Below are 17,361 nucleotides of genomic sequence, written 5' to 3'. Positions count from 1 at the left end.
AGTGCTTTTAGAAAGGCAATAAGAGAGATATCCAGCTCAACCTTAGTGGATTTAATATCATGCATTATAGACTTTATTTCAGATGCAAGAGCAAGGGGGTCATTATTTTTCAGTTCAAGAGTGAAGAGTTTAATCATGAGCTGAACAACTTCAAGTGCAGAATGTGAATCATAAAGTTCTTTCAGCTTTTGTAAAGCTTCAAAGGCAGTGGAATAGGATGAAATATGACGACTTACTTCTTCATTTACAGATGTTGCGATCAATGCATAGGCTTTGCTGTTCTTGTTTTCCCAAATGGCGAGTTCTTTGTCTGATGTGGGCTGCACAGGGTCTTTGTCTTCTTCTCCGACACACACTCCTTTCCACAGCTCATTGTAGATGAGGGTGTGTTTTACCATCCGAGACCATTCAGAATAGTTCTCCTTGCCAGTGAGAACTATTCCGACCATAGAGATGATTGAATGCATTCTGTAAAAACTTCTGCTTGATAAAAAAAATTCTACAAATCCCTCTAATGTGTGACAGAAGGCATCAGAATTTCATTGAAATATTATAACACTTTGTGCTTCAATACAGCATAAAACAAACTGTGCAAATGTTCTGACTGATATGACTTTGAATGCTTTCGAAAACTGCTTATATAACCCCTTTGAAAACACAATTAATGTAGCATTGACAATAACTAACATGATCTCATTTTTTAATGCAGAAATACTCCACGCTCATCGAACCACCATACACAGTCTTTGATGTCAGTAATGGAAAATGGCTCGAATAGGAGCAGTTCCAAAAAAAACGCAGTCATTAATAGAACGCAGTCTTCAATACCATAAAAACGCAGTCTTCATTAATAGAACGCAGTCTTCATTAATAGAACACAGTCTTCAATACCATAAAACGCAGTCTTCATTACAAGAACGCAGTCTTCAATACCATAAAAACGCAGTCTTCATTACAATAAAAACGCAGTCGCATTTTTACAATAAAACGCAATCTTCAATCTTCAATACCAAAAACGCAGTCACCATTACAAAAAACGCAGTCGCATTTTCACCAAAAACGCAGTCACCATTACAATAAAACGCAGTCTTCAACAGTATAGACTACTTGATATCAGTTTTGTTAACAGAAAATGTCAGACGACGAAGCCAAAGAGGAGAAGGAGTATACGAGTTGGATCTCACATCGCATGATGTTGTTACCAAGTATAAGCTTTCTGCTGAAATTGCAAATAAAGCTTTACAAATAGTTTTGTCTGAGTGCAAGCCAAAGGCAAAGGCGGTTGATCTGTGTGAAAAAGGGAACAAGCGCGGCTGCACGCAGTGGAGGCACTTCAAGCAAGGGCGAGAGAACGTATGGAAGAAGCCGAGAGCACCCCCGTCAGCCTCAGAAGCAGCCCAGACTCAATGGGAACCCTTGGTCACACAAAATCTGGTTTTCGAGCAGTATTACAAGGAACAAGAGATTATACCAGAAGAGGAATGGGATAGGCTTTTACCATGGTTACGACAGCAGAAACGCATCAACGCAGCGTTCCAGGGTAACTGAGTTTCAACGCATTGATAATTCAAACATTCATGCGCAGGGAGGGACAGTAGAAACGTAGTAGGTATTCCTGGGCGGAGGCACCAGAAACGCACATCAATTACTTATGATCTGAGGGCGCAGTCTCCAGAGGCGCTCAGGACAGAGGGCGCAGTCTACAGCAGTGGCAGCGCTATATGCTCAGAGAATCGCTCAGGGAATCGCTCAGGATGATGCAGCGCTCAGCAGGAGTTACACTATTTTGGGACCTGTGCTCTGATACCATGTCAGGCCAGGGTAACTCCACATTGAACAAGAGAGAAAACTGATTGATTTTATTCATTAGGTAACTCATGTTTATATACAAAAATAAAAACGGATCAGTTCATCTTCTAGATGACTGTCCAGTTCACCCATCCGTTTCGGATTAGGCGTCAACATAAACAACAAACAACATTGCAAGAGTATAGTGCAGTGATTGAGTTATTATCTGAATCGATTTCATTTGGGATTCAGAGTTTGATAGTGAGGTTAGATTCTGAACTCGTTGTATTACAGCTTAACAGAGTATATGCCATTAGAAATCCAGTGTTATTGAGATTATTTTTGAGAGTGCGTCTCTTGGAACGTGAATTTGACTATATTGAATATCAACATATTTCGAGATCTTTAAATACATTAGCAGATGCAATTGCTTATCGAATGTTAAGTAGACATTTGCAATAATCATACATGTAAATTTAAAAACATTCCATAACATGTTTAACAAGGTAAGCTGGTAATAGTGATATAGTATAATATAGGAGTGTGTCAAAATATACATCGTCCTCGATCATAGGTTGAAAAAACACCTTATGATCGGCAAAAATGATAAGTACAAAAAGCAAAAAATTTCATATGTGTCTACAATAGGCGATCATCCTATCACTGGTGATGATCTCGATAAGAAACCACTGCACAGGCCACTTTACAAAGGAACCTCCTAAAAGGTCCTGGGACCCCAATCACATAGCGCTGAAGTCGACGAGGAATGTCATCTATGCTGGTCTCCGGAATGTCTCCTGTCAAGCGCTCTAGATGACTCTCCAACTCGACCAAGGTCTCTGCTGATTCGTCCTGTGGGGTTGGCGCCGCTGCAGCTGGTTGTTTCCTCTCGTAAGGCCGGAGAGCAGCTGGTCGTTGTGGACCCACATCTGCATTGAAACTTTTACTATCAGTTTTGGGATGACATAAAAACAAAAACAAAAACAAAAAAATTAAAATAGGAAAATGTTGAAAATGATTTTACCTGAGTCATCCCATTGCTCTCCTGGTGGAAGAGCCATGTCTAGGTCACCACGAAAATCTACCCCAGCATAAGGAAAGTCCTGAATAGAAAAAACCTGGTTTTCCAACCATTGGAAATACTCAGGTTTGAATAGAACGACCTCTGTCCCCTCATCAGGATGACAGGCCATAACTGCAACCCATCGCGTCAGTTTGGGCTCTCGAGGAAGTCCAGCTCCAACAGTGAGGTGTTGTGGGACCAACATTGGGACCCTCTCTAGACCAAAGCTCACAACTAAAGCCCCATATCCAAAGGTCTTCAGTTGTCCGTTCTTGGCTCTAGTCAGTTGGCCTTTTACATTAGCCAACACAGCATTACACCAGTTGAAGATGGTGCCTTGAAAGCAGTCAACTGCCATCCGCATCTGGGATCCAGTGGCAATATGTAGTGCAGCGCTCCCACAGAGCCTGGTAACAGTAAACGCGATCACCATGAGTTCAGGACGGGATATGGTTTTGATGTCTATCCCTTTGTCTCTGGTCTGGACATTGCAGTACTCTAGCCGGAGGCTATCGACAGACTGGCCACCTGGCCTAGTCCCGAATAGAGTCAAATGTTCACCTCTCTTAGGCAAACCAGTCAAAAAGTATATGTCTACCGGCTCAATTTCGAGCGGGTGGCCACCAATGAAGAAACACTGGTCCTGTATGCTCCACCTGTCTACCAGCCACTGCAGAAAGTCCACCTGGGCCCTCATGCCAGGTATGGCCCAGAATTTGTACAAGCCGCATGCCTTCAATGCATCAATCGAAGGTTGGTGATTTATCGCGGCAAGATCTACGTCCTCATGCTCCCGTTCTCGCCAATCAAGCATGATGTTTACCCTACATTCAGTAAAAAGGCAAATTAGAATATGTAAAATTAAAAATTTTGGGCGAAATTTGAGTTTGTTAGGGTTTAAAAACCTTTGTGCGGGGTACGCACCCTCTCTGTTAGAGACAGTGTGTGGGCCCGCACCTTGCCTTCACGGCAGGTGCGGGCCCCTGACTTTTTTCCCATTGCGAAAAAGTCGGGGTACGCGGGTCCCCTGTGTTACACCTGCGGGCCCCCGCGCGCGGGTTTTTCGACCTAAAAACTCCCAAAAAATGAAATGAAACCCTAAAAAACAATTTGAAACGGATGAAATTGAAGAGTAAGATGATGTGGATTACCTGGAGGAGACGGCGTTCGATTTCGACGGACGGATTTTCCGCAATCTTCACAGGAAGTTTCTGACCAAAAGCCCTCTTTTCTCACCTCAAATGTCGAATGGTAAAAATGAATTGTAAAAAACCCTTTTTATAAGTTTTTTGGATGAATAAATTGTTAATTTTTTTATTTTTCACTTTGAAAAGGTATTTTTGAAGCATTTTTGTCCATATTAAACAGGTATGAGTAATGTTTCGGTTTTTGTGCAGAATAACGGATTTTTCAGGTGAAATCGGTCATTTTCAACGAAAAAACATTAGAGTCACCTTTAAGCTCTTTTCTGACTCCTAAAACATGAAAATATTGCCGAGTTTTCTCTTTTTAAGCTCGTTAAAACGGAACTAAAAAGACGGTCCTCTTACAGCCCTTTTCTGACCGTAAAAACACGAAAAGATTGCCGGATTTTTGTCGTTTCAAATTCGATATTGGTCATAAAACGACGTGTCCTTGGTCGCTTTTTTACTTTTTCAGATCAGAGACACTAATATGAAAAGTACTCCTTGATCGTAATGATCAAGCGGTTCTCTCAAGTATTATTTTATACTTTTTCGGGCTTGGGAGACACAAATTTACGAAAAAGGTCAACCTTGGAGTCTTCTTAAGTTTTTTCAGACTCTCTAAAAATGAAAAACGCCGAGTTTCTCCTATACTGGACTCGTTAAAATTTAACAGTAAAGGACCTGTTCAATTACAAACAGGAACGGACCACTCCTTCTTAGGGTTCGAATTTAAACTAAGTTGGACTCATCCGAAGGATGAGCTTATGATCAAGCAAATGTTATCCTCCTCATGCTTGTTAAAAAATAAAGAGGTACTTGCAAGAAATGGTGGGGGAAAAGAGAGAAAAATGAGTATGTTTGTCATACTTTGTAACCACTCTTGAACACGACACTTTTATTCACCTGGGTTGGGAAATCCTTTGCCTAATAGTTGATCAAACCACATTGAAAGTCTTTAGCCGGTTTCTGGGTATTAACTTTGGGTCAATTGTCACCAAACCATCTGTTGTGTCGTTATGTGTTCAAGAGGTCACTGCCAATAAGCCATTCATCTGCAAAATATCTGTCATCCATCTTGGCCATCCTTGAGTCAGTCCTTGCAACTAAATTTCTTCAACTTGATCTATGATTTCGTGTTGTGGGCTTGCCTGCGATGGATCGCTTTCTATCGAATTCAGCTCATTATCTAGAAAGATGATCTAGAAATCGTCAGTACCTTGGGATCTGCATGCCTCAATGGTAGGTTTCTCGCCTTTGACGACAGGTTGCATCATTGACCTTCGATCAAAGGACTCCGTGACATGTTCGACATCAACACATCTATTCACATCTCATGGATTGTACTGGGTACTTTGAGAGCCATTGACATTAATGGTGGTTTCTCTCACACTTGTTAACAATTTACATCATTGACTGGTAATCAAGTGGTTTCTACCATGTTCGACTTCAACACATTCATTCGCATGGATAGAATCGTACTATTTTGGGAGGTAGAGATGAAGACCCTGGATCTAGTTTCTTCCATCCAGGCTGCGAGGAATTTTGTATTCATTATATTATGGACTATTCATAAACAGATGGTTGCGTCCATACTGTGTCTACATGTGTCTATACTTGTAATGTATTACAATATCATTCATATATCATACCAGTAGTTAGTTTTCTAGTCAGTTTTGATCTGAGTATGGGAATGCCTACCTCAGCGATGATATGATCTCATATATATATCTTGCATTGAATGTTTTTACAGGTTCCGACCGGGCTCTCCACAAGATGATCCTCGAAATGATAAAGTACTTCACTCTTCCTAAATGATAAATGAAATCCTCATCTACTACAGACTTCGCACTTTAGGGGGCAATTTGTTACACAAAAATATCGTCACCATGATTATTTGCAGTCAGTATGGGTCTATCATCACTTGTACTATCCTCCTAAGCAAGTCTCAGACCTCAGCTCTTCAAGTCAAGCTTTGAAAATGGGAGAAAGACATTGAAAATCAACAAAGCTCTGGTTCCGCACTTTCTCTCACTGTTTCCTGCGGTCCCGCACCCCCTGTTCAAAAAATCTGTGGACCTGCCCGCTCTGTCCCTAAAGGAGTGGGTGCGGACCCCTGTGAAAGTCAAAAAGGCGCAAAGTTATTCTAAAAAACTCACATTGGGTTAATTCTAGATGATTCTAGAAGGAATTTTGACGTGGATTGGTCGCTCTTAGGTGGTTCATGCATCCCAAAAGAGAAGGAGCTATCCCTTTGAAGGAGGGCTTTATCCCTTTGAAGGAGGACCTAGTAACTTCCCTCCATTGCACTATAAATTAAGGCAATGGGCTGGTTGCTAGAGAGGTTAGAAGCTGAACATTTTTGAGGGTAAATGCTGGTGGAATTGAGACTTCCTAGTTAAGCTTGAGAGGAGAGATCACGTACCTTTTTGGCTTCATTGGGAAGAGAGTGAAACTTGTCAAAGTAGAGGAGACTTCTTGTTGGACCCTGGGAGGAGCTTGTACAACATCAAGGCACAGGTTGTAAAGTTCGTCTTTGATTTGAATTAATACAATCAGATTCATTTTTCTCAGCAAATTGTCTTATGTCATTTTGTTTCATGAATTCCTTGATCATCATGTTAAGTATGCTTTATGATATTGGCTTTTCAGGTGCTATTTAATTTGTTTGCGTTTATGTTTGCAGATTCGCAACAAGGGAGCTCATTTGGATCAAAGGAGCGAGGCTTCCACAAAATTGCATTGGACCCAAGGTAGGCCTAAACACTTGTTTTCCTTTGTTTATAAATGCATATTTAGAGAAAGATAGTTTTTTATTGGCTTGCTTGTCACTAGATATCATTAGATTCTAGGAAGGTCTATCTTGTCCGCAAGATCGACTCATTCCGTGTGACACTTTGCATTAATATAAATGGAAGGAGATTACAACCATAAGTAGCACTTTATATTGTAGAAGAGCTCCTCCAGTTTGTTGACTTGTCCTTTCCTTGTCACAATATGCACCTCCAATCACCCTAAATGCAAGATATGATGACCACTCACTACAACAACATAAGGGCATAATCACTCTCTAAAAGCCAACCCCCAACCACATAGAAGGCTGGGAATATATAGAGAAGTAGGGTAAGTTGGGAGTTCTTATCCAATTACCAATCTAGGGTTTGAGATCCACCTTTGATGGAGGGATAGGATCAAAGGATAAGTGGTGAAAACTCCAAAGTAGGGTAGGATAGGATCTGAATGTTTTATCAAAGGTAAGTAGTTAAAACAACTTCTAGAAACTCTTAGAAGGGGAAGCTTCCAAAATCTCAATCATTCTCCCAGATTTCTAGAACCAACGCAGGTGCAAAGGGGAGCAACCTGCTAGTGACCAACACATGCCACAATGGAGAAACCTGTAGGTGATCGCACCCCAGTAGGCATACAAGGAGCATTGGTCCTAAAACTGGCTCAAATGATGCAGTTTAGGGTTGAAATTCTGGGGGATGAAGGGAACATGCTTAGGGATTTGTGCAAGATGGTGACAAGGGGGAATAGGATGTTGATTGATCCCATTAGAAGGCTCATTGATCGAATGTGACAAAATGATCTATAACAGTTTTGACGCTTCATCTCCTAGGGTTAGGTTTTTGGATGTTTAGGGTTTTCCATTGTTTCTCAATAACAAATAGCCCTTCGAGCCTCATTGTAACATAGTTCAGAGGCATGTAGCGCCACATCTCTTCTCAGAGATAAGATACCATCCCCCGAGCTAGTTTATTTCCATTCTTTATGTAAGCATATTTAGTTCTTTGATATTAATGAAATGAAGTGTTATTTTTGTTGCATCTCTGTATTTTTGGTTATATCTGTATTTTGTTGCGTTCCTGTTTAAGTTCAGATAAAAACAAACTCCTTTAAATATGCATGGCTTATCTCTACCATGTGGCACCCCCTAAAGCCACGTGGGCTCTAGGTGCCCTTTTATTCCAACACTAAACACATTAAATTGTCGCCTTTTCCACTGTGAAGTTGCACTGCACCCACATACTCTCTATTATAGAGTGGGCTCCTCAATGAGTCTATTTTATTATTAGAATATATATACAACAATTTACATTGTGTTTACAATATAGACCCTCTAGACACTTAGCCAAAATGACATATATGTACCTGGGCATACTAACCCCCAAAATATATAAACATAAATACATAGGCACACAGGTCCACAAAATAAGTCTGATTCACCATCCTAAATATTATAGTCTTCAGACCCATTAGTTAGGCACTTCGACCTTCTGCACATATCATTGCTTGATTATTACCTGAATCATTCAAGGGTGGAACTAGGTGTGTTACATTCCCATTCCCATTAGATATATAGATATTATCTATTTATCTTTCTATAATATGAATTTAAATCAAATTTTGAAAAGTTGAGATTTTTTTTAATAACTTAATGTAATGACTTTTGAGAATACCATGGATTTGAGTTAAAGGTGGGAAGGATTTGGCCATGCATGTGCACATATTTCTATCTCGACAATTGTATTATAGAAGATAATGTAAATAACAAAAAGTGTTGTCCGTGTCCTTTTTTTATTTTTATATATATAATTTTTTAGTGCCTTAATTTTTTCAAACACAATGTGTAGGTTTTGCATACAAATTTAATGTATGGTAAGGGGCTTAATAGTTTTACTTACTTTTCTGTGCAATTTTGGAGGCTATCTAGATATGTTATGACTATATTTAGGTTTTTTTAGAGAGATGCATAATGGCACTGTTTGTTTTGAGAATTTTATGTAATGTTTGTTTGTTCGTTTTTTTTTATTTTTATTCTTTTATTTTTTACACTTATAAAGGAAATACTATAAAATATTTCATTCTTCTTTAAAATTGATAAGATAAAATTGAGATTTGTGGAGGTTTTTGGACACTTTCCTCTTAGGTATTGACACATGTCCATCTATTATAAGGGTCTTTTTGTAGGTTTCCCACAAAAACTATGATGATTTTCTAGCTTTAGTTTCACTTCTTGTTCTTCTTTAGTGAATTTTTCTTTTTTTCTTTTAAATGTAAATTTTATTTATTTTATTTTTTCTAATTTTGTCTTAACATCATGTACATTGAAATAAGATTTCAATTGTTGTAATCGATAATTCATTTTTTTATTTTATTTTTTTATTTTTATTTTTTATTTTTAACATGTAGGGTTCAATATTAACCTTTCTTTTCACTTTAAATCACTAAAAAAGTATGTGACTCTAGAGTTTAGTTTCTCAAGTTTTGGTTATTCTCTTTGCTCAACTCCCTTAGATCTTTTGGTGTCTCATGAAAGTTTAGATGTGTCAAAATGGCTTGATCTTTTTCCTCAAAAGTGATTATCAGTAAGGCCACACTCTTAGAAATATCTATTTCTTGAGATTCTAACCATACAAATTTTAATACTATAGTATAAATGAGTCTTTAACTATGCTTACTTCTTTTCTTCTTTTCTTCTTCTTCTTTTATTTATTTATTTATTTTTTATTTGAAGCTCGTAACGTTATCCTTCTTGCATTGATCTCATGATCCATAAGAGGTGTGACTCCTTATAAGGGTGGGGTGGGGTGTGATATTATGCAAAACATAATATGAGGGTGGGGGTGAGGGGTGATATTATGCAAAACATAATATGAGGGTGGGGGTCAAGAGTGATATTATGCAAATCATATTGCATATTATCACCCCCACCCATAAAACGAAATATCACCTTGACCCCACCCTCATATTATGTTTTGCATAATATCACCCTCAAGGGTGGGGTTGGGGGGTGATATTATGCAAAACATCCCCCACCCACATGCACCTCATGAGGGTGGGGGGTGATATTATGTAAAACATATTATGTTTTGCATAATATGAGGGTGGAGTTGGGTGGGGATAAATATGTTTTGCATAGTATCCTCGCCAACATTTGAAACTTTTTAAAGAGGGGTAAACATATACCATGCTCAAAATACACAAATAATAATAGTAAAATTATATGATACTGAAATCATTTATAAATCATTCCTCAATGTGGGTGATGGACACTTGGAATTCACCGCCGTGTGAAGGATGACATACGACATTTGGCATGGGTGGAGGGGGTCAGGTAATCTTCCATTCCATTATGCTTTCGTTATTGAATATGCCTTAGAGCATGTGAAACATCATCCCTCACATGCATGAGAGGGAGTCGGACAATCTTGAGGATTCAAGGCGTCTGCAGTAGGGTGGTTAAGAAGTGTTGAGATTGCAACAATTTGAATGGTATTAGGCTCTCTACGGAATGCAAAATTGTTTGTGTTTCCATTACTTTGATTCCTCCTACGGGATTAGTAAGGTAACAACTCTCTCCTTGCCATTCTGGGTGAACCTTTCTTTTTCCTTCTTTGGACGAAGGGCACGCTGGTCGGAGAAGCGTTGATATTGGGCGTCGGAGTTGTAAGTCTGGTTAAATTCTTGTGTGGGTTTTTCGAGTGGCAGTAGTTTGGTTGCTTGCGTAAGGTGGTTAGTGATTTTTCCAAATGTGTCAAGGTTTTTCGTGGTGGTGATTTTGTATGGATTGAGCCTCTGGTGCAGGTCATATATTGGTTATCCAAGCTTGACATTATCTGGTTTTTCTTTCCTAAGGTCATAGGACGAAGAATTCCTTTCGTGGAAACGCAATGGCTTTGGCGTCGGTCGGGTTTTTGGGAGTTTGGGTCTTCGGCCTTCCTTGTTTTTAGCTGGTGGATCTTCCTTTGATTTCTCCTGGTGTGTGATAGTTTGGTAGTGTTGGCCTGGGTTTGTGACAGATTCGTGGTGAATTCAGGCAGTGGAGACCTGCGGGGCTGGGGTGTAGCACCTTTTTTGGCTATGGTGTGGAGTGAAAAGGCTCCAATGGGGGTCGACTGGATGGTAGGGCACATTACTGCAGGTGGCGTGGTTTAGGGTTTAACTAGGTGGATGTTGGTTTCAATTTTGGTTTGTCTTGGGCGTCTGGGTTTTAGCTAGGCTTTCAGGATGAAGTTGGTTCCATGATCCTCGAGAGCTCCTTTGTTGGTGAAGATGGAATCATCTTGGCTATGTGAGGGGACGAGTGAGCCTACTGGAGCCTAGGGTGGCGGTGTTGGTAACAATAGTCTTGGTGCGGGTTCTTGGAGATGCAAAGCTTGTGGGGGTTGTAGAGCAAGTGATGGGAGAAGATGGAGGGTCGTTTCTCTGGGTGGCAGGGGTGGCAGGGTCCTGTCATAGGGTGAGCATGGAGTAGGTAGTAGGAGCAAGGGTATAGGTCATGGTCGGGGTCTGATTTCACGGGGGCAGAGCAGCCGGTCGGGAAACATGAGGGTGGTTGGATGTGCAACAACTAGTCGAAACAGGAGCACTTCAGCACTCCAAGAGATGTTCCAATATTTCATGGACACGTTTGCAACCCATGATAGGGTTAGGAGGGAAGAACATGAGGCAATTATGGCCATGTTGGACCAAATCCATTACTTTCAATGCCACATCCATGAGAGAATTGTGGTTGTTTGGCTTGGTCAAAATTTGCTAGCTGAGAAGATGGAGAAGCTAGAAACATAGCTTGCTCACTTCGAGAAACATGTCCACTGTTTATATCGCTCTCCTCCTCCTCTAGGAATGGGGCCAGACGATCCTGCTTCTATCACTGATTATGGTTACTGGTGTCTTTCTAGTTTTTTGTTTTTGTTTTTGGGTGTATAAGGCCTATCAGGTTGTGGACCTCTCAATTGGGTATTTTGCTTTTTGTTTGTAGAATGGTAATAACATTCATCAACAAACCCGGTTCAGGTGAGGCACATACATTTTGACAACTATGTATATACCTTTTGAGTAATGAAAAGCTTTGGACTTACAAAAAAAATCATTTATAAATCAATTTGGATATTCTAATCTATTTTAAATATTCCCGTTATTACTTACTAAATTTTTTAATTAATACGTCAATAATAACACTCTATATAATTTTTAATTAATAATAAATAAATAAAAACATGACTATAGTAACCAATACATATAATGAAATGTTCTACCCAATATTGCTATCAAGAAACTTGATGTACGACAAACCTAATAGAATGAAAAGTTGTCCTCTTTACATTTGGTAAAAAAAAATATTAGTTGAAAAAAAGATTGTATTATGTAAAATTTACATTGTTTAGGAGAGGAGTTAATTCATTTTTTAGGTAGGATAATAAATATCAATTTTATTGAGGGAAGTAATTCAATTTTTATATATAATAAATTATATATATATATATATAATTTAATTATTGTAATTTTATTTTTAATATATAACTTATTCTATTTATTTATTTAGATATTAATAATTATTTAAAAATATTTTTTTTAATTAACACTACACATAATAACCATATACAAACAACAAAACAAACTTGTTAAAATAGCCTTTTTAATTCATTGATTTAAAAAACACACATCATACTTTTAGATGTTTTGAGGGTTTCTCTTCCCACTTTGAAGTATGTCAGTGACCTTAAATATGATTTTTTTTTGGAGTTAAATTGAGTTTATGTCAGCGTTAGTTTTAATGTGGGATGAAAGAACAATATGTCCACCAATAAAATGTTATTATTGAGATTGTGTAAATCTAATTTGAATACCCCTTCAACGTTGAGATAATTTAATTCTCCAAAAATAACTAACCTCCTCCCCACATTATAAAATAAAACACACCCAACCTAATTAACAAACCATTTTATCTACCCTCACGGTTAGGTATGTCTCCATTTTATCTTGAATTTGGTTTGGTTAATGGTGGGCTTTTTACTATGGCTCACTCCAAACCTATTTAAAAATATATTGCCTCCTGGTTTTGCGGCCATGTGACCTAATTATAGGTCTTCCCTAAAGTAGGACCCACTTCACTCGCTGACCAAAGGGAACCTATGCTACTCATAATTAATATGATTTTCGACAAGGCGCCTGTTTGTGTTTTTAAAGTGCCAGAAAGCTAAAAATAGTAATACCAATGCTACCCCTAAATTTAGGGGAGATAAACCATCGCCATCAAAGCCATATATAACACAAAGATAACTGTTGCTTGCAGCCAGGTTCTTTAAACTCACCGCCTCCACTATAATGTTGAGATTTCCCTCTCATTAATCTCCAATTTCAAATTTCAGTTGTTTACCCGCCGCCTCGGTCTTTCCTTTCGAGTTTGAGTTTTCCCCATTTCCATTCTCCCTCCTCCCAAAATTAAACCTCACAAATGTCTCCCTCCATCACCCCCAAATCTCAAATTCTGAAATCCATCCACCCGCCATTGAATCAAATCACCCGAATTCAGAGTCTTACAAATACATCTCACTTATCTCCCCTTCATTCCTCCTCAGTCTCCTGACTGCCTGCTTCGCTTCTTTACATACATTGTGGTGTGGTGCAGGGCAGGCAGGGAACGCAAGTATTGTTAATATTTGGCATATCATTATCTCAAATGGAAATGCAGATGGGCTTCCAGCAACAACAATTTCTTCGCCCTCACCTTGCACCCACTGATTCTTCTGCTGTGAGTAATAAGGAGAACATTCCCCCATTCTCCTCTTATTCTTCAGCCTCTGTAGTGCGATTACCCCATCCGAGGAAGCCTCTCCAAGACATCACTCGCCTCGTCGTAAGTATTCACAGCTTTAGTTAGGTTTTCTCTGCACCTTTTCCCTTTTTCTTCATTAATGCTTTCTGGAAACATATGTGCGTGAATTAAATATGTGGCTGTTCTTTGTTCTGTTTTAAACAGGTAAGATCTTCGCCCTCTGTAGGAGAAGCGAGGGCACTGGGCGTACGCTCTTCCAGCAAGAAGTGCAGTAAAAAGAAGAGGGTTGCACATGTGTCAAGCGTGGGAGTCGTTTCGAGTGAGGAGAGGTGCCAAAGACATGAAATGACCATCCTGAGAAAGAGCTTCAGATAGACGATCTGGAAGCGTTTCGGAATTTGAAATGAAATTGTGTTAGGGCTTCCATTGAAGCCGAAAGTGAGGAGAGCGTGGGGTTATTTACCCACCAAGAGAAGAGAATTCACATGACTGTATCGTCATGTGGAGAACATTGTTTGCAGGAGACGAAATGAATGAAAGGGTCGTCTCCTCGCCATCGGTTTTTATTCAATAAAGATTTACTTTCCAACCATCGTATTCATGACCACAGGAAATATTCGTTCGCATTTGAGTATTTGTTATATCTCTCTTTACAGAACACTGGTCAGAAGACAGGTTTTTTTGTTTTTTGTTTTTTCTGAACGGTGGTGGCTACATTTTTATGAATATTTTTTTAGGGGAAATTTTTAATTTCCATTATATAAAATATTGAAAATTACATATTGTAAATGTTGCAAAAGAGTATATGTCAAATTAGTGGCTATGTATATCACTCACTATATAGAGTATATGAACTGAGTATTACATAATTGTAACTGAAAATGAGATACATTAACATGGTTTTGTGAAATGGCACAAAAAGACAAAAGAGATCCATCTATGAACTTTGTAGATTCAGGTAGTTGCTGCCATGTGTGGTTGATGATCAATGAATGGCCTTTGAAAATATTGATAGAACTCTTATCCAATCTGTTCTTGAATCATCCAAAAACCAACAGGTTACTGTGTTGTTTTCTTGGAAAGACTATCAGAAATCTAGTTTTTTTCTTTGAAGATATGATGACAAGATATATAGTCAAATTGAAATTTCAAAGTAATAATTTCATCCAACAAATTCTTGTGTGTGCATGTGACATTTTTATTGAAGTTTGAACCAATTAATGACAAGTTTAGAATTGTAAAAAATTTCTAATTGTTGACATCTTTTCTCAAGGGAAAATATAAGAAGTTTGAGGCTATTTAGTTTTGAATAGTTATTAGTGTTTTACCCTAAACCCATCTTCATCTTGAAATAATGATCTTCACTTGAATGCAAAACTGCTCCTTTGCCACATGCATCTTGTTGTGTTGAACCATTAAAATATGCCCAAGGAGAAGTCTTGTTAATGGTTTCTATAGATATGTTGTGTTGTTTTTGTTTGTCTTCTAGGAGCATGTTATATAAAGATATTATGTGTGAATAGGAGTAAGGCCAATTAGGGGCCTTTTCTTGAAAAATGAGTTAGTTTTTTCCTATCCAAATACTCCAATAAACCAATTGGGGCAAATTTTGAAATTTTGTAGGATGGGCTCTATTCCACCATGATTCCAAGCTACTTGTAAAGTGTATCCTTGCCACTTGATATTGATTGTTAGAGATTGATTCCATATTTGATTCCTTTGATTCCTTTCTTTAGAGATCAATTTGCTCAGACTTTCCATGACCAACAGGATTAGCAATGACAATAAAGGGCATCCCTGCCTGAGTCCATGTTTAGCATGGAAAAAATTTGATGTTGATCCATTGATGAGAATGTTGTATGAAATAGAGGTAATACAACACATTATCCAATTAATGAAATCATAAGGAAAACCTAGATGAGTCAACAACATTCGGATGTACAACTAGTTGGTCCTATCATATGCTTTGGAGAGGTCAATTTTAAAAATCATTCCTTTCAAATTCTTAACTTTTAAGGAGTGAAGACCTTTGAGCAATGCCTATTGCTTTGTGAATCTGGTGTTTGTCCAAAAAAGTGAATTGTTCTTTTGATTATGTTGGGATGAAATAGGCTTAATGTTTTCAATGATCTTTGCGACCATCTAATAGATGCAATTATGCAAAGAATTAGGCTGGAAACCATTAATGGTGCTAGACTTATTAGATTTGGGAATTAAGGCTATGAATGTAGCATTGTATGCATCATACATCCTCCCACTCATTTGACATACCTCTTACCCTAAGTAGATCTTGACCTATCAAATCAAAGAAAGCCAAATAAAAGTCCATAGTCCATCCATCCAGACCCAGACTCTTGTCCTTTTTAAACCATTTCAGCACTGCCTCTAGTTCCCCCATGGTCAATAGCTTATTCAGGTCTTCAATTACTTCCTCGTTTACAAATCGAGGAAAGAGACTAGCTACCTTTATAATCTCTACCAGAGACGCCTCTTGTGGAGCTTTAAACAAATTTCCAAAGTGATGAATACCTCTTTGCTAGTCTTTTGAAAGATTGCATTGAAGAACCCTCCTCATCCTCTAAGGACCATATAGTATTGATAGCCTTCCAACCACTTGCATGTTGTTGAAAACATTTTGTAATCTCATCTCCTGATTAGAGCCATATAACTCTACTCTTAAGTCTCCAAGTTTCTTCCTTTTCTTTTAATATCTTGAGTTTCTTTGCTTCTAGTTGTGTAACATAGAACTTGGATTCAGGAGTGTCATACCCTCCATTGTTGGGTTCTTCTAACTTGGCTAATTCAGATTCAATATTTTTGAGTGATTCTTCATCCTTCTTTTTCTTTGCCTTAGCCCATTCTATCGTCCTTTAATTAAGGCGTAATATATTTCCAGTCGAGTGTTCCATTGACGACGTTTCTTCAATCTGTGATCTTTCTTGTCATATCTCTTTAACAATTTGATGAAAATCCTCATCCCTTGACCATGTTGAATTAAATTTGAAAGGTGCCCACAGTTTTGGAGATATACTTGCTATTTCTAGGTATATAAGCGAATGATCTGATATTCCTCCCGAACCAACCCATTGCCTAATCATTTCAATCTTATCCAATAGTGGTTCCTTGATTAGGAATCGATCAAGACATCTTTCTTTTCCCCAAGAAAAAATCGTAATTTTCATTAAGATGTTGAAAATTACATGTTGTAGATGCTTTAGGAAGCATATGCAAAATAGAGTGGCTATTACTACATATTTGAAAAAACTATCCAAAATCTATCTCGATATGGGAGATTGATAAGTAGATACAAAGATTATATGTCTGTGAAATATATATACATAGAAATATTGAAAAAGTAATGATCGTCTGATATCTAGATCATAAAAAAATTAGGGCTTGGCAGCCCCTTCATGCTTTTAATCGTCATATGGTCTGTGGAAGTATTGGTAGAAGTCATGCCTTGACTGCTCTTGGATCATCCAAAGGCCCCGAGGCTGGAGCGTGGCTTCCTTGGATTGGTTGCGCTCCTTGTAGATGTGATGACAAGTTATAGAGTCAAATTGTGATTTCAATAAGAAAGTCTCATCCAAAATGTTCCTGAGTGTGTGCACGTGATAGACAGATAGTTGATTGAACCAATTTATGATGAGTTTTGAATCTCTAAAAATCAAAATGTGTCTACACCCTTTCTGTAGAGAAAAGTATAACAAATGTTTGAGAGTTATGAGTTTAGTATAATTGTTAGTTCCATCTCCCAAACCCAT

This window comes from Pinus tabuliformis, chromosome 5_2 (genome assembly GCF_031772625.1).
Source record: "Pinus tabuliformis cultivar Carrire ecotype Pingquan chromosome 5_2, CPIR1, whole genome shotgun sequence".
Taxonomy (NCBI): Eukaryota; Viridiplantae; Streptophyta; class Pinopsida; order Pinales; family Pinaceae; genus Pinus; species Pinus tabuliformis.
This window is presented reverse-complemented; position numbering follows the sequence as displayed.